Source organism: Culex quinquefasciatus, chromosome 3, assembly GCF_015732765.1.
Source record: "Culex quinquefasciatus strain JHB chromosome 3, VPISU_Cqui_1.0_pri_paternal, whole genome shotgun sequence".
Lineage (NCBI taxonomy): Eukaryota > Metazoa > Arthropoda > Insecta > Diptera > Culicidae > Culex > Culex quinquefasciatus.
The window spans coordinates 144,277,339-144,296,591 of NC_051863.1; the positions used below are offsets into that span (position 1 = coordinate 144,277,339).

Genomic DNA, 19,253 nt, shown 5'->3' on the forward strand with positions numbered 1-19,253 from the left:
GAGGTTCACCGAGTTGGATAAATACGACGAGTGATGAAAAAATCAAGTTTTGCAACGAGTTCCATACAACGTTTTTTGCAATTCCGAAAAACACCCTTTGCACAGAATTACAGGACAAATGTTCATGCATTGAGTCAATGGATCGTTTAAATAAAAAAAAATGTTGAAAAGTATAACTTTTCTTAACAAGTGCTGAAAAATTCAACTTTTCAGCATCCATTTCAGTGCTGAAAAGTAGAACAGCATTGGTTTTGAAAAGGGTTACTATTCGATTTTGTGATTTTTGGTACAGAAAAGTAGGCTGTTTCGTCGTTCAAGATTGACAGGAAATTGAAGTACTTTCACAACGCAATTGCAAAAAGTATTTTTCGATTGCAAATTTAATTTTATATTGAAAACGAGTAAAATCGCATTTTTTCCAAAAAAACATTAATTGAGGGCAAATTTGTTGTCCATACTTTTCTGTGGCTCCAAATTTTGCGGTTTTGAAATTGATTTTTTGTGGAAAAAGGTTATTAAAAGGAATCGACAAAAGATATCTGTGTACAATTTTTTTGATGGTCCTCAGCAATATCTACAACTTTGCCGAAGACACCAAACCGATCAGAAAATTCCTTCAAAAGATACAGAATTTCGAATATTTACGTACCATTTTTGTATGGACAGCTACCAGAATTGTATGGAGCCTTGTATGGCTGAATATAATAATATAACAATGTTTTAGTTCGTTCACAATCGCAAGATTTCAAAGCGCTCGTGATTTTGAGCCATACATCATTTCAAGACTTTTTTTTTTTAATAGGTCCTATAAACATATGAAACACAATAGCTTATTGGACCTTTAAAAAAAAACTCTAGATTTCAAACTTCAAAAAGATAACAATGCACGTGGGACATTTATGCAAATAGAGCAGTTACGTATTTTTGAATTAGGAACTGTTTCAGTTCATCAGTTCATCGGTTTGATTACAAAATTGCAAAATTGCAACATTCAATGTTGTATCATTTATTAATAAGAAAAAAAAGAAATATTATTAATTAAATTATTTATTTGGAAATGAAATGCGGTGCATGAAAAAAAATAATATGAAGGATATTGTTGAAATGTTTTAAGGTATAAGATTAAGCCATAATAATAATTGTTATGATCAAGGTTATGATGCCTTTAAAACCATTTTAAATAAATTTAATGTTGCTTCAAAATATGTTTATATTATTTTAACTTTTATGTTTTGTGATATTTTTTTTTCAAGTGTGTCACGCAAGCCATTTTAAAATAAAATGTTTGCAATTTTTTTCCATTCACCTTTTTTTTTAGAGTAAATTTTCAAAACAACCTATAAGTCAAAGAAGTTGGTATATGGTTTTATGTTTTCTGGGGAAGTCAAAAATGAAAACAAAATTAAAAAACGTAACTTATCCACCTTTAGGTGGTTGGTGCCTTCCTTTCGTTTATAGAGTGATTACAATCCCCTAATGTGTCCACATGGTTTATGGATCTCCCCTAACGTGATCGCAGCACCTAAGAGGTCCTAATAAAAATAAGTGACGAGTAAAAAAAACAGACTTCCTACAGACTTTTTGTCAAGATTATACAGACACCGCCTTTCAGGAAAATGGCATCCCTCTACAAGGCTTTTTTCGTGGTGACCAAACGGGACCATTTGAGGTTATGTAAATTCAGACCATTTTTTTAACTGCTTGTAACTTTAGATAGGTAAGTCAGATCTTGAAAATTCTTAATCCACAAGAAAGGTCTTCTCATAAGTAAAGTAAAAAAAGTAAATCTTTCCCTGTTCCTGAGGGGAACACCCTTGAAGAGTATCGGGGCCGGCATTTACAAAGCGGATTCAGTGGCAATTTCATTCTCAACTTAATGTTAACATGTTAAGGTGAATGTTAACATTCCATAGGTCGCCTCCCTAAGGTGTCGTGATAAGGTCCAGTTTGTGACAATACACTACCTTTCCTTTACTAAGCAATCGAATCCAGAAGGGAAAAGATCACCAGTTATGTTGGTCCGAGCCGGGATTTGAACCCCGATCTACCGCTTACGAGGCGGAAGCGTTACCACTGGGCTACGTGGCTCGGACTCTTCTCATAAGCTTTCTAAAAATATATAACATGTGAGGATTTCATGAAAAAACCACCCTTTTTACCATAATTTTAATTTAATATGAAACAGTTTTTTTAACATAACTTTTTAAATACATGATGAAACTGCATGAATTTAAATAGCAACTTAGGGGACGTTAAGACGGATCGATTAAAACCATTCCGGCCAAAATCGGTTGAGCCTGTGAAAAGATATTCCAGTGACATTGATTTGGTACACATGTCTACATACAGCCAAACACACAGACATTTGCTCAGCTAGTGATTCTGAGTCGATATGTACAAATGAAGGTAGGTCTAGGAGGTCTAACTAACAAGTTCGTTTTTCGAGTGATTTTATAGCCTTTCCTCAGTAAAGTGAGGAAGGCAAAAAGGCATTTGTTTTCATTCAACTCCAGAATCCCCTAATCATCTCATCTTCCCGCACATTGTTATGCTCTTTCCAGCAGGCCGCACGTACTCTGACATTTCCCCCTCAACATAAACCACCCCCTTTCTCTCTCGCTCTCTTATTTCATGGCGAGGGGGTGGTAAGCATAAAAATTTAATATGAATGACAACCCAACCGATGACAACTCAACACAGCACTGACAGCTGACTGACGGACGGGCGCACTACCACACACAAGACATTTAAATCGGCTCTCTTCTCACGTTTGTGTGTGTGTGCTGCCCCGAATGTCACAAAAGAGGAAAAGTGATTTCCTCCTCGTCGTACGTTTTTTTCCGTCGCGTAGTTTTTCTTCTTTCATTTCGAACAGAACAGCGACCAGCTGTCGTGCATCGTGATATCCGCTTCCGGGAAGCGTTTGGAACCGTGTCCGGGTTTTGCCAGTGCTTCGAAATCATTCTCCAGGAAGTGTCACGTCCTGGGACAAAGTTGGCAGAAAAAAAATATTCCACCAGCCTTCTCTCTGTCGGTGAGTGTGTGTTGTGTTTGTGTTTGTGCGCGAAATATATGCTGAGTGTGTGAGCGAGTGAAGGCAAAAGAGAGAGTGATAGAGCACCATATCTCTTGATTAAGGAAATTCTCTCGCATCGACTCTTCTGACGACATTTACGCAAAACGCACTCGTAGCAGCCAGCACAGTTGCCAGTACGGCGGAATCCGGAAGAAAATCATGTTGCGTTGAGGTAGGTACAATATTTTTATTTTTCTATTTTCTTAGGAAACAAAGGCACATTTCAATAACGATGTACTGTACGAAATATCAACGAAAAATCAGTTCTATCGTTATAAAGAACCCTAGAACGGCTCCAAAATGTTTATTTGGAAATTCTTTGGAAGAATTTTAACACTTAGATTTTTTTTTTTTTTTTTTTTTTTTAATTTATATTTATTCAGTTTTTCTTTTCCATGTACATTCATTCAGTTCAAATATTATTGAGTGTCCAATCACAATCGATGACTTTTCACCTCAATTTTAAATACTAGCAACTTTCATTTATTCATAAAATATTTAGCTTTCGCTATTCCGTGATTTCAAATGTAGGAGGTCCTACATGTACAAAAGGGAAAAGGGATACCTTAAAACTAACTTATAAACTATATAAAGAGCGGATCAAAGCAGCTGAAGACTGCAATGATTTTTGTCGAAATGCATCAATTATCTTATTGGACATAACATCCAAAGTGTCAACTTCGGCTAATTGATGAAGTTCACTGGTGCTGAACCAGGGAGGAAGTTTCAGAATCATTTTCAGAATTTTGTTCTGAATCCTCTGAAGTTTTTTCTTCCTGGTTAAGCAACAGCTTGTCCAGATCGGCACAGCATAAAGCATGGCAGGTCTGAAAATTTGTTTATAAATTAACAGTTTATTCTTGAGACAAAGTCTAGAATTCCTGTTTATAAGTGGATACAAACATTTAATATATTTGTTACATTTAACCTGGATACTTTCAATGTGATCCTTGTAAGTAAGGTTTTTGTCAAAAGCAAGTCCAAGATATTTCACTTGATCCTCCCACTTTAAATTTACCTCATTCATCTTTATAATGTGATGACTTTTTGGTTTAAGAAAATCAGCCCTTGGTTTGTGAGGGAAAATAATAAGTTGAGTTTTTGCAGCATTTGGAGTAATTTTCCATTCTTTCAAATAAGAATTGAAAATATCCAAGCTTTTTTGTAATCTTCTTGTGATGACACGAAGGCTTCTACCTTTGGCGGAGATGCTTGTATCATCAGCAAAAAGTGATTTCTGACATCCTGGGGGCAAATCAGGCAAGTCAGAAGTAAAAATATTGTATAAAATTGGACCCAAAATGCTTCCTTGAGGGACGCCAGCACGTACAGGTAGTTGATCAGATTTGCTGTTCTGATAACATACCTGCAGAGTACGATCCGTCAAATAATTTTGAATAATTTTCACGATATAAATCGGAAAATTAAACCTTTTCAATTTCGCAATCAAACCTTTATGCCAAACACTGTCAAATGCTTTTTCTATGTCTAGAAGAGCAGCGCCAGTAGAATAGCCCTCAGATTTGTTGCTTCGAATTAAATTTGAAACTCTCAACAACTGATGAGTAGTTGAATGCCCAAGGCGAAATCCAAACTGCTCATCAGCGAAAATTGAATTTTCATTAATGTGCGTCATCATTCTATTAAGAATTATTCTTTCGAATAATTTACTAATAGATGAAAGCAAACTAATGGGCCGATAGCTTGAAGCTTCGGCAGGATTTTGTCCGGTTTCAAAATCGGAACTACTTTGGCATTTTTCCAACTACTGGGAAAATATGCCAAATCAAAACATTTGTTGCAAATTTTGACCAAGCTACTTAAAGTTGCTTCTGGTAATTTTTTAATTAAAATGTAAAAAATGCCATCCTCACCAGGGGCTTTCATATTTTTAAATTTTTTGATAATAGATTTTATTTCATTCAGATCCGTATTAAAAACTTCATCTGATGAAAATTCTTGTTCAACAATATTCTGAAATTCTATTGAAATTTGATCTTCAATAGGACTCAAAACATTTAAGTTGAAATTATGGGCACTCTCAAACTGCTGAGCAAGTTTTTGAGCTTTCTCCCCATTAGTTAATAGAATATTATCACCATCTTTTAAAGAAGGGATTGGTTTTGAGGTTTCTTAAGAACCTTTGAAAGTTTCCAAAAAGGTTTGGAATAAGGTTTAATTTGTTCGACATCTCTTGCGAACTTTTCATTTCGCAGGAGAGTGAATCTGTGGTCAATAACCTTTTGTAAATCTTTTTGAATTCGCTTCAGTGCAGGATCACGAGAACGTTGATACTGTCTTCGGCGAACATTTTTCAGACGAATCAGAAGCTGAAGATCGTCATCAATAATAGGAGAATCAAATTTGACTTGGACTTTAGGAATAGCAATATTCCTAGCATCCAAAATTGCATTAGTTAAAGATTCCAAGGCTGAATCAATATCAGCTTTGGTTTCTAAAACAAAATCATGATTTAAATTGTTCTCAATATGATGCTGATACCTGTCCCAATTAGCTTTGTGGTAATTAAACACAGAACTATTGGGTCTGGTAACTGCTTCATGAGAAAGTGAAAAAGTTACTGGAAGATGATCAGAATCAAAATCAGCATGAGTCACTAAAGGACCACAATACTGACTTTGATTTGTCAAAACCAAATCAATTGTTGATGGATTTCTAACAGAAGAAAAGCAAGTTGGCCCATTCGGGTATAAAACCGAATAAAGACCAGAAGTGCAATCTCTGAATAGAATTTTACCATTGGAATTTACTTTTGAATTATTCCAAGATTGGTGTTTGGCATTAAAATCACCGATGATCAAAAATCGAGGTCTATGCCGAGTAAGTTTATTCAAATCCCCTTTGAAATAATTTTTATTTTCCCCAGTGCATTGGAAAGGCAAATATGCAGCTGCAATCATAATTTTCCCAAAAGAAGTTTCAAGTTCAATGCCCAAACTTTCAATAACTTTTAACTTAAAGTCACGTAACGTACTATAAGTCATACTACGGTGGATAACTATTGCAACTCCACCGCCATTTCGATTCATTCTGTTATTGGTTATAACTTTATAATCTGGATCACTTTTCAAATAAGTGCCAGTTTTTAAAAATGTTTCGGTTATAACAGCAACATGCACGTTATGAACTCGTAAAAAGTTGAAAAATTCATTTTCTTTCGCTTTTAAAGAGCGAGCATTAAAATTCATAATATTGATGGAATTACTTAGATCCATGATTTTTAACACTTAGATGAATAATCGCTTCGCTTCGTTAAAAGACGGTGATTTTAGCGGATTGCAGACTGGATTTTCGCCATGTAATGTGATGCCCAAGTTGCCTAGGAATCGATAATTGGGAATAGAATCAATTCCACCTGAACCAGATTCTCACCACCATGGCAGCCGTCCATTGCCGGCCGCTCCTATCTCCACCGCGCACCATGGTCAAGGAAAGGGATTTGGAAGACGGGAAGTGTTGATGCTCCACTTTTTTCAGAGTATTAAGGGAAAATCTCCACGGTATCCTCAAGTATGTTTCGCTTGGAGTTGGACGGTTTTTGAGAAGGTGAATGGTCTGAGGAGCCATCCTAGGCGAGTGGTAACGACCGTTTTGCATTGTTGTTTGAATTCTTCGTGTGTTCTTATTTCTAATGGGAAAGCTTTTCAATTCTTCTCATCTCTTATTGGATGAATTCAATCAGTCGCCCAGGCTATTTTAGCGAGGTATTTTTAGATTCAATTTCAACTGCGCTTGCAAATATTGCATGCAATCTTGTTTTAGTTTTGATATTCAACTTGCATTCAATTTGATTCTTTGTCCGATGCTTGGATTCAACTATATCAGTTTAAGTCCTCCTCAAGCTACCAATGCTCCACGGTAAAGTGGATAGCATTTTGCTTTCCAATCCTAAGGACAGGGGATAGAACCCTGCCGTGAGCTTCAAGTTTTACATGTATTTCAAATTTTAATGAGTCCAGAACTTTCTCGTTGGGAGCAGATGGGTATCGAACCCAGGACCAATCGCTTATAAAGCGAACATCGTAACCATTCAGCCACGACCGCTCCCTCCAATTTTGACACTAAGATGAATAATAATTATTAACTCTTTTAATTATTAAATGTTTGCAAAATTAAGTTTCGATAACTTTTTAAAGGAATTTTCATAGTTATATAAACGTTTATACTAAGTTTGAAAAAAAAAATTTGATTTGTTGTTTTATTGGGCACGTTAACTTGTTAGCAAACACTTTATATCAAGTCGTTTAGTTAACTCAAGTCGTTTAGTTAACTTAATTAGCTTTTTTTTTAAGACTGAATTGTCAGTATTCCAGAAATAGTCTAGCGTGACGTCACAGTCTCACGCACACCCCCCCCCCTTCTCCCCCTTGTCACTTTTTGTAACGCTTGCGACAACCCCCTCCCCCCTAGAGCGTGACGTACTTTATGGATGACGTCCTATTCAAAAACAAACTCTAGAAATTTTGTTTTTCTCAACTAAAAAAAATATTATGAAAAACTTTAAAACTATTTCCAGAATTATTTTTTCACATAAATCTTTTCAAAAATCGTTATGGAGTGGCACGTCAGTTCATCAGTGGACAATCGGATCATGGACATAACAATTATTCGATTACCCGATGTGAATTTTTTCCGAAAACTTTGGATAATCGAATGTGGACTGTATAAACTTGATCTTGTCCAGATAGGAAGATTGAAAACAATTTTAAATACTTTGTTTTAGACACGCTGAAACTTCATTTTATGAGTTCTAGCGTAACTTTCCCAACATTCCCGTAACGTTTTCAAATGTGTGGTCATAAATTCTTTAAAAAAAACTTCACGCAGGATGCTTAACTATATTGCGTTTGAACAAATTTCCAGCTAAACAGAATTCATATGCTACGAAAAAAAATTCCAGCTAGCACTAGCTGGCACTGTTTGGTTCCTCGATGAAGCCTCATTTTCCGTAAAATTTCAAAAGATTTTAATCTTTATGTATTGAGAAGAGTATGTGAAGTTCTCAGTTTAAACGCGTTTAATTTGCGATTAAATTGAATAATGTCAAACAATCAAACGTCAGCTTATTTTTTTTACTTTTTTACAGGATTCTTACGCTGAAAAAAATTGGTTAAGTACACTCAAACCCCGATGGTTTGACACCAACTGTTGTCAAACGAACGGGGTCACTTTTTAAATGAAGTTCACTCACCCTACCAAACGTTTATTTTGATAGTGTGCGTGAGCGCCGTGTAAAAAGTGACATTTCGTCACTTTTTAGTTTGACTTTGACTGGGGGTTGAGTGTACCTACTTGATAAAAAACTTAATTCGTGAAGCTTACGGTAATTCTACACATTGTTTAAATTCACAATTGATTATTGTGATTTCGGAAATAAATCGAAATAACAGCGCGAGTGTGTTTCATCTCGCGAAGCAATTTTGGGTTGTTTCTTTTCTGAGTGTCTGAGGATCAACACGTGATGGGACTAACGGACCAGATTGACGGTCACTCGGTAATTTTGTTTAGGCCAGATAGCAAACCAGCCCAAGATTGTGACCAAAACTTTTGATATTCTGTGTGTCCTCCTAAAGCTGGGAACAAACTCAAAATAATCACATGACCCAACGAAAACAATTCGGATGCTAGTTTGAACCCCTAATGTACCGGAACATAAGATTTTAATCACTAATTAAACATAATTGTCCCACTTTTCTCCACAACTCCACAATTTTTTTTCAACGACTCAAGCGAAACCAAGCAATCAAAACAAAAAAAGCTAACACACTGATTCAAAACAGCTTGACAGATATTTCGCGACAGAAAATCGTCGCGAGAGTTAAACTCGCTCAATTCGGTTTAGTGCCGCGGCGACAATAATTTTCTAGTTATTCGATTTACTTGTTTTAACAATAGTTTTTTATCCCCTGTTTGGCAACCCTGCCTCGCAAGAAAATCGCACACGTCAAAGACGTCAAACTCCAAGACAAAAAGTCAAAACTTCGCTCTCCTCTCCACAAACTCTCTCTCGCTCTCTCTCGTGGGGTGGTTTTCGTTCGTCGGTGCTTCGTATAGTGGTGGTGGTGGTCAGTTCGCGAAACGTCAAACGTCTGTGTCATTCACAGGCACAGACAGTTTCAGTCAGTCACTGCCAACCAGCAGCGCAGAAAAGAAGGGCCATCACAAAAGCGCAAAATAGCAGCAGCAGCCAGCGAGCCAATTTTAAAGGCAAAAGTGCGAACCCGTGTCCCGTCATCAGCAGCCGTCGTCGTCGTGTGTGTGTGTCCGTGTGTCTCTTGGTCCGTCGCGGTCGGTTCGGTCAGTGAATCAAGCAAGCAAAAAGAAGAGGAAGCAGCGAAAAATGTCTTGAAAAAAAGACATCGAAGGAAAAAAAAGTCGCTCTTTCGCTGCCTTGCGCCAATTAGGAAATGTGTAATGTTTTTTAAAATTGCTGTTCAAGGTGAAAAAACGGAGTTCCTTTCGGTTCTAGAGGTGTCCTTTTTGGTTCGAGGTTCTCCGGGTTGTTCCCGAGAGGTCACAGGTTCTACCAGGTTGGGTGGTTGGTCGAGCAAAAGTGTCCCCTTCTGGGCGGGGAAAAGGGGCCACAGAGAGGTGGTGGTGGTGGAGAAGGAGATTGGCCCCAGCACCTCACCAAAATGGGCAAAAAATCGAGTGTATGTGATTCAGGAAAGGAAGAAAATCACGGCAGTGGTGCGTGTGCATAAAGAAAAAGAAAACGACACGGCGAGCACTCTGAAGGGGGGGAAAAAAGAGTGATTCACGACTTCCGAAATCCGGGTTGGCGGAGTTGGCAGCTCGACAAATGTGTCCCTTCCCCCTTACGACGACGACTGTCCATAAGTTGGAGGAAAACTACCGGAACCGGGCCCGGAACATCCCGGAATCCGAACGGTAGACCCACCAACCAGGCTAGTTGCAGGTCTCTCTCGCTCGATCGAGAGTCCGTCTGGCCAGACGGCAGTAAGATCAGCAGCAGCAGGTTTCGCTTACACGTAGACAATATTCTCGGCGGCGGCGACGAGCTCGGCTAAGCGCTGAGAGTTTGGGGCGGCCAGCAGACCAGCAGCAGCAGCTGGTGGGGCGGCGACTGCCACGCACTGGGAAAAAGGTTTGACACATACGCGCTGCGAGCAAGAAATGAATGGCTTGTGGTGCGTAATAATGGCATGGATTGGAAGTGGTGTCCCCACCGGGGTTGGTCACGACGACGTGAATGTACCGGTTTTGGAATGATGTGGCTTAAGGGATTCAGTGGATTTGGTTCTGATAAAATCTGAAACCCAATTACATTTTTTTTTACTACTTAAATCCTAAAATTATTAAAATAGTTCTCATTTTTTTAGGATAGTATTGAAGTGAAGTGCACTGAAAACTTTGTATACAAATCTCAGTTTCAGATTTCATTATGATTGACAAACACGCGTTGAAAACCGACGTCTCTTTCTTTTGTTGGGCAGATGTTTTATTGTGGAAAGCCTATACAGAGCTGCAGAATGTTCAAAACTGCAATTTATTTACCATATTTATCGCAAGAAGTTTGCCTATTACGCCTATGATGTTGGCATTGATCGTAAAAATGGCTAAAATTCTTTAAAAAAATGGCCTCAACTGAAAAAGTTTCTTTCCCCATACAAAATCACAGGGAAATGGCTTGGGTTGCTCGAGTATTCATCCAATCCATAATTTAAATTTAGGCTTAGAAGACCCACACAATTCAGCCCTGTAATGGTGGCTGTCATGGTGGTGAGAATTTGGTTCAGGTGGAAATGGTTCTAGTTTCAATTATTAATGCGTTAAAATCACCGTCTCCAAGCGAATCAAAAAATCATATTCTAATTAAATACCTCTACGCATTTTTTTGCAATTTGAATAATGATGGTGCGATTCTATAGCAGAAAATGTGAAAAACATGCAAAAAATTGAAAAAGTGACTGTAAAAACATGAAAAAATTAGATAGGCGAAATGTAATTATATAAGGTGGTAGAGTAGGTCAAATACTACCAAAAACATACATAAACTAAATAAGATAAATGCAAATTAAAATACTAAAAATGAAACAAGAAAAACATAAAACAAGAGAAGTAAAGTTTTTCGCAGAACAAAAGTTGCTCAAAATGATTAGGAGGTCGGGAAAAATAAATATTTTCGAAAAAAAAATTGGGCAGTAGAGGGTTAACCTGCCAAACTTCCTCTACATGGGTTTATATTGTTTTTCTTTTTCTGTTTATGTCAAGTTCTGAAATAAAAAAAAAATGTTGGGTAGATCATGAACAAATGTATTGAAAAAAAAAGTTCCGAAAAAGGCCCAAATGACTCATAAACATTTTTTGTTTCATCAAAAATGTTTTTTTTGTCGGTAGTGCCAGCTTGTAAAAATAGTGATTAATTATTTTCCCAAATATACCCGAATGTTCACGTTTTGGTCTGTAAAAAGGCAAAAAAGCCAAGAAGTAGTTGAAAATAGTGTTGTAAATTCGATGCAACTGTAAAAAAAAATGCAAAATATCTTAGGATTATAAGCATATTTCCAAATATTTTTGTCTTTTTCCCAATCTGTTACCCCAGAATTAAAATTGAAAATGAAAAGTTTCTCATTTGATAAATAAAAAATTTAAAAATAAATGTATGAAAATTTATTAAAAAAAAAACTGTCGAGTATTTGGAATTGGAATTTGCAACCAAATTATGAAATTTGCAATGTTTCAAGGGAATTAATTTTTTTAGAAATGTCAGTTAAACCTGGCTATTTATTGGAGTATACGAGCATCGAACCAGTAACCTCTTGATTGGTAAAGGAGGTATTAAAATATGACAAACAAACAAACTAGATAAGACACGCATCTTTTTGACGCTTGGCAGTTTGCCTGCTCCGCCATGTTGTTTGCAAAACATTCAATATTAGTCTTGGTTCCAATATTTTAAAAATATTGTTTTCGAAAAAATCCGAAAATTTCAAAAATGTTTAATTTTCAGCATTGAAAATCGGACTTTTTTTCTTTTATTCGCAGTATTTCAGCAAACAGAGGTCCAATCCAATTTCTCTTAGGCAATTTTATTGATTTTTTTTTAACTTTTCGAGAAAAACATTTTTAAGAGTCATGAAAACTATGTAGGACAGCTGAAATATTTCAGGAATCAACCAAATAATAAAATGTATTCCTGAAATATTTCATTAAAACTTGTTTCTTCTTTTACAATCACTACATCATTTTGTACATTTTTGGGCCCTTCTAGACAATTTCAGAGCTTGTCAAAAAAAACATGTTTATTCTTGAAAAAGCGAATTCTGGTCAATTCTATCAAAAGTTATGAGCAAAAATCGATTCAAAAATGCTCATTATCAAATTTAGATTAAATGAGTTAAGCAAAAAAGACCTCCATCTTTTCAGCATATGTACTCTAGAAAGTGTACCTTCAGATGCTTTCAAGAGCGAAGTCAAACTCCACCACCTTTTCAAGTTATTCTTATTTCAAAATGGCGTCTTTTTCGTCATATTTTTTCTATAACTTTCGTTTAAAAGGTCCGAGTTTCGCTCTCTTGGAAGATAAATGTGTGTTTTGATCAGCGCTACAAATGTCTTGAAAGACATCCACTCGCTAAGACATAAGCCTGAGTTAATAAATTCAAAAAAAAAAACTCATTTTTCATAAACACCTCAACCTAAATTACCAAAATGGCTCTAGAAACTTCCCGTTTGAAGATAGAGCTTTGTGCTCTTCAACAAAGTTGCTCAGATTGGTGTTCCCTACAACTTTTTTGAAGACACCAAAGCGCTATCTCGTCATCTCGCTAAAATAAAAATTCTGAACCATCCTAAAATTTGGACCACCCTAATGTCCACCATACCAAAAGATGCCTTTATTGACCCTGATCATTTGTCCCGAAGACACCAAAACTCTAAATCTTAACGTTTAGCCGCTATCAATTTTGTCACACTACATTTCTGTTTTGGACCACTGTGCAATGGCTTAAAAGTGGCTTTTTTGTCCCGTGATACATATACAAAAATAAAAAAAAAACGGATGTTGGGAAATTGTTTATTTTGTGAAAAAAAGAAAATTTCTGGATAGTCCTCATCAATACCTACAACTTTGCCCAAGGCACTAAATCGATCAGAAAATTCCTTTGAAAGTTACAGATTTTCGAATATTTACTCACCATTTTTGTATGAAATGCTGTCAAAATTGTATGGAAACTGATATGGGTGAACCAATGACACAAGATGGCTTCTTTGGTGAAGGAAAGGCCCCCAAAAAGTTTGAGCCAAATAAAAAAAAATACAACATATACGAATCGTCCAAATCGGTTGATTTCGTAGAGATTGCTCACCTTTTTGAAATGCACAAGGAAAAATGAGCATGAGCATGAGAGACTGTTTGAAATGCAAAAGGAAAAATTTACAATTTGTCAAAAGTTTCGACATAAACGATCCATGGCAAGTGATTGATAAGCTTAAACTTGAAATAAAATCAAGCAACATAATGTAAATGGACCAATGCCGAAGTGTAAACAAAGAGTCTGTCCTGCTCGTTCCAAATGTAAACATCCACTGACGTAAGCAGGATAAACTGTTTATTTACACTTCGGTTTTGGCCCATTTACATTGTTTTGATTGAAATCCGCTATTTGCTCATCCAGTAACAAACCTACACAATTTTTAAAGCAGCAAAAAAAGCGAAATACCTGCACTGGAGATCGCCCATTTCCGTTCTGTTAATATTCATACGTGCAAAAAGTTGATTGAAATAAAATATTCAACGCGTCGACGTGTGTGTGTGTGAACAGTTTTCGCAAGAAAAAGATCTGCCAACAGCACAATGGTATAAAAAGGAGACACTTTTGTTACTCTGCACGGAATACCGACAGGGGCGCGTGCCGGAAAATTTTCCGGTTTTCCCCGGGTGGGCGCGCGAATAATATCCTTTATTCGTGGAAATAGGAGAGAAAGTTCTGGTGAATAATGCATTCATCGAACAATTGCTTCGCAACGAACGGAATTTGATACGTCTTTGCAGGCACGTGTGTGTGTGTGTGTGTGTGTGTTCGAGTTTCTAAGGGGGGAAAGCCCCTTGAGAAGGTTCGCTTCTCCGGCAAATCTTTCCAGATCGCGTGGTTCGTAGTGTGGCCTTTAATAATGGTTCTGTTTACATTGCATCTACTGATAGTGGTGCGGAATTACGCGATTACGTTGGACCTGTTGGTAATTTGGATTTGAACTTGTTTGATTTTGGTTAGATTTCTTCTTAAATTTAGAATTTCAAAGCTTTTAGAGATTGTATTGATAAAAAAATCTATGTCAGATGAGTAGTTCTCTCAGATTTCGGTCATTCGATCTTTTTTGTATTTTTTAATCCGACTGAAACTTTATTGGTGCCTTCGGTATGCCTAAAGAAGCCATTTTGCATCATTAGTTTGTCCATATAATTTTCCATACAAATTTGGCAGCTGGCCATACAAAAATGATGTATGAAAATTAAAAAATCTGTATCTTTTGAAGGAATTTTTTGATCGATTTGGTGTCTTCGGCAAAGTTGTAGGTATGGATATGGACTAGGGGAAATCTACCCATTTTAATCCTAATAAGCGGTCGTGTTTGAATGATGCTGGATAATCTAGAGTCTCCCTTGAATTTTACTAAAACCAAGTACACCAACGAGTAGAGCAAGTTTTTGTGAACATTTCTGTTTATTTTCACTTTCACTAAAAGTTATTCTATTTCTTTACCAAGCATTGGGCCACGCCCATTTTTCTAATATCGGCTTAGTTCTTTTTTCTTCCAACACTCTGTCGAGTGTTGCCATTTGCGCTGACAGTTCAAACGAACACTCACGAAAAGTGGCATTTATAGGGAAAGTTTCCTGGCATCGCTGGCTGTGCTGCTTGTGGTGTTGACGGCCAGCCTTTGTTCTTTTTGCCTTCGTCTCTCGCTCGGTTTTCTTCAGCCTTCGATTAGAATGCAAAGTGAAAATTGAAACGTCAAACGACTTGGAGCGTTTGTTTTTTTGATGGCGCTTGCTAATTTATAACATTTTTCGGGATTATTCTTCAAGTGAGTGCCTTACTAATGATCAAAAGAACATGTTGCCGGTAGTTGGAAGCAATTTCATATCTTAAGCGCCGTGAAAAAGTAAGCGAAAGTGAAAAGTTAATTTTGGCGATATTCATTAAGCGTTTGAGGGATTCTCGTGTGTGTCACTGTGTGTGCCAACAAAATGATGAGAAGTGGTCTCGCAAAATACAAATTATGATCAAAAGTGCATTAAATGTGATCTTTTTGGCCAGTAAGTGGCATACATTTGCGTGCTTACTCGAGGCGGTGCTGTTGCTGGTAAGTTTATAGCCCAAATAGTATTTTTGGAGCTTTAATCGAGCATCAAACTCTCCATATGACGAAGATAGGTGTTTGATTGGAAAGGGTAGATTTCCCCTACATTGAAAAAAAAAATGATACACGGTAAAACAAATTTGGTGATTTTTTATTTAACTTTTTGTCACTAAAACTTGATTTGCAAAAAAACACTATTTTTATTTTTTTTATTTTTTTATATGTTTTAGAGGACATCAAATGCCAACTTTTCAGAAATTTCCAGGTTGTGCAAAAAATCTTTGAGCGAGTTATGAATTTTTGAATCAATACTGATTTTTTTCAAAAAATCGAAAAATTGGTCGCAAAAATTTTTCAACTTCATTTTTCGATGTAAAATCAAATTTGCAATCAAAAAGATCCTAAGTGAAAATTTTGATAAAGTGCACCGTTTTCAAGTTATAGCCATTTTTAGGTGACTTTTTGAAAATAGTCGCAGTTTTTCATTTTTTTAAATTAGTGCACATGTTTGCCCACATTTGAAAAAAATATTTTTGAAAAGCTGAGAAAATTCTCTATATTTTGCACTTTTGAACTTTGTTGATACGACCCTTAGTTGCTGAGATATTGCCATGCAAAGGTTTAAAAACAGAAAAATTGATGTTTTCTAAGTCCCACCCAAACAACACATCATTTTCTAATGTCGATATCTTAGCAACTAATGGTCCGATTTTCAATGTTAAAATATGAAGCATTCGTGAAATTTTCCGATCTTTTCGAAAAAAATATTTTCAAAATTTTTAAACCAAGACTAACATTTTAAAAGGGCGTAATATTGAATGTTAGGCCCTTTTGAAATTTTAGTCTTGGTTTAAAAAAATTGAAATATAGTGTTCGAAAAGATCGGAAAATTTCACGAATGTTTCATATTTCAACATTAAAAATTGGACCATTAGTTGCTGAGATATCGACATTAGAAAATGGTGTGTTGTTTGGGTGAGACTTAGAAAACATCAATTTTCCTGTTTTCAAACACTTGCATGGCAATATCTCAGCAACTAAGGGTCGTATCAACAAAGTTCAAAAGTGCAAAATATAGAGAATTTTCTCAGCTTTTCAAAAATATGTTTTTCAAAGGTGGGCAAACATGTGCACTAAAGTCACCTAAAAATGGATTTAACTTGAAAACGGTGCACTTTATCAAAATTTCACTTAAGTACTTTTCGATTGCAAATTTCATTTTACATAGAAAAATGAAGTTGAAAAATTTTTGCGATCAAGTTTTAGTGACAAAAAGTTAAATAAAAAATCACCAACATTTTTTTTACGGTGTATCATTTTTTTTCAGTGTAGTCCATATCCATATCCATATCTACAACTTTGCCGAAGACACCAAATGGATCAAAAAAATCCTTCAAAAGATACAGATTTTTGAATTTTCATACATCATTTTTGTATGGCCAGCTGTCAAATTTGTATGGAAAATTATATGGACAAAGTAATGATGCAAAATGGCTTCTTTGGGCATACCGAAGGCACCAAAAAAGTTTCAGTCGGATTAAAAAATACAAAAATTAAAATTTAAGAAAAAATACCGATTTCGTAGATAATTTCTCAGATAAGAACATTCAATCAAAAGGAAGTTTGTAATTACTTATTCGTGGAAGGTACCATCAACTATCGTGATTATGAGAAAACAGAAGAGACTTAGTCGGGGTTCGATCCTAACTTCTGCCAAGTTATCGGTTCCCAGAGCCAGCAAAGTTTAGCCCCGGCAAAACTCTGAATCATAATTACAATCGAACCAAATCAAAGCCCTATTATAAGCGGTCCGGCGAACCAAAGCCGTTATCAAAGCACTATTAGGGGGGGTGGAGGAGGGTTTGCTGCATCAAACGAGAAACTGCACAGCCCAGTAAGCATGGTTGCAACAACTGCAGCAGGGCATGTCCAATAATTAAAACTGACACCACCTGCCCCCCACTTTGTCTCGGTGAGGTTGGCAAGTTTAGCATTGCAATGGGAGCAGAAATATAAGGTAGCAACAACACACACACTCACACTCAGTTTGAGCGAGAGAAAGAGACCACCACAATAGTGGTGTTGCGGTGGTGGTGTGAGTGAAAAAGGGAAATGATTTTAATTACGGCAGTGCGGAGTGGGTAACCCCTTTTACTTCCTCCTATTGTGCAACGTCGCTCTGTTGGCCATTTTCACTTTTTCTTGAGGGGGGGTTGAGGGGTGGGGGGCGAGAAGTTTCCATATGCAATTCAAAGTGGTGATGATAAGACAAATTGGAGTGTGCAAATAGAATCTAGCGACTTTTTGCACACCGACGAAGTCGGTTTCGTGTTATGCTGCTCTGTAACTATAACTATACAGCAAGACAGTGTCAGGTTCTGGTGTGTTTTGCCCTGGCTGTGTCAGGTGTGGCGATATATATTGTCGAGTCGAGTCCCTCCGCAAATGGGAAAGGTAAATACAAAGTTTGCTGTGCTCAGGCTAGTTGGCAGTCCAGCGCAGAAGGTGGTGTGTGGTTGCCACGTGGTGGAGACCGCGACGACGACGACACATATGGTCAAGCTGGAATCAATGTGGTGCCATTGGCAACATTATGCTGTGCTGTTATGAGCTGTCTGAAGCTTACTGATATCAGTGAATCATGTAATAAATATGCTTGCTTGTTATAGAAGCCCAGTTTTTTGCTAGTTTTAGACTCAGTTGTTCTTAACATATTTAGAACCTTGAATTCCAAGAGTGGGATTACTCTTCTTGTTTAGAAAAGGCTTTATAAAATTATTCCAAAGATGATTTTCTATGCGAACTTGAGTTTTTATATTTGATTCAACCTGTTAAAAATGTTGGTTTATGCCATTTTTGAAAACTTTGAAGGTTTTTAGATTTTTCGAAAACCTCATGGTTTATGTTCCAAAAAACAAATTTGCCTAAGGGGTTACAAACATTTAGAAAATTTCAGGATTTCATATTACAGAAAATTTATAAAATCCACTCAAAACATGATTTCCAATCACTCATGAAAGTTTCATGAAGATATTTCATCATTAAACTGAGTAACAGACGATTGCTTAAAACTTGTCCATACACGCAGAAAAATATTTTGTAGAATCAGCCTGTACGAGGTTTGATTCAATAAAATTTTTGTTGAATATAATCAACGCCGATTTTGCGTTCAAACAAACCTTCATTTTCTCAATTCGACAAAAATCTTTTTTTGTTATGAAAAAGTTGCTTTGACGTTTAGTGTTGATTCAACAAAAATCTTGATTTTCAAATCAACAAAATGTTTTGTTGATTCAAATATGCCTTATTTTTCTGCGTGTACGAGCAATTCTCTACCAAAACCGGAAATAGGTTTAACCCTTTCGAGCCTGAATTTTCAAAAAAATATTTTTTAATCTAATGATGTGAAAATGATTCTTAAGACCATACGAAAATTATAGGCTAGTTTTGAAAATTTTCATTTTTGGGTCATATATGACCCATCAGGCTTGAAAGGGTTAATTTGTTTTGTTTTTATTTGGCTCAAACTTTTTGTTGGCCTTTTTGTTAGAAGCTTTTTGTGTCATTGGTTCATCCGTACAAGTCTCCATACAATTTTGGCAGCTGTCCATACAAAAATGGTACGAGATATTCGAAACTCTGTAAATTTTAAATGAATAATTTGATCAATTTGGTGTCTTCGGTTAAGTTGTAGGTATTGATGAGGGTTTGTTCTAGACCCCCCCCTTCTCCCCTGTCACGCACTTTTCCTATACCTTAGACATGGGCTCTCACAAACCCGAGGAGGTCTTGGGGGAGTGGGGGCTTGTTATTTCAATTTTTATATATT

General features: G+C 36.4%; 1 protein-coding gene across 2 annotated transcripts in view; it reads left to right on the forward strand.

Moving 5' to 3' along the window:
* Positions 1-3,124: 3,124 nt before the first annotated feature.
* Positions 3,125-19,253, forward strand: part of LOC6040606 (roquin-1) — an 80,809-nt gene continuing 64,680 nt past the window's right edge. Inside the window, exon 1 of one of the 2 annotated variants that reach the window (XM_038261874.1) lies at positions 3,125-3,248. The gene's annotated coding sequence lies outside the window, so the exon portion shown is untranslated. Of the gene's footprint in view, positions 3,249-9,166; positions 9,537-19,253 lie in introns of those variants that run through there. The other variant, XM_038261875.1, reaches the window with a different exon arrangement.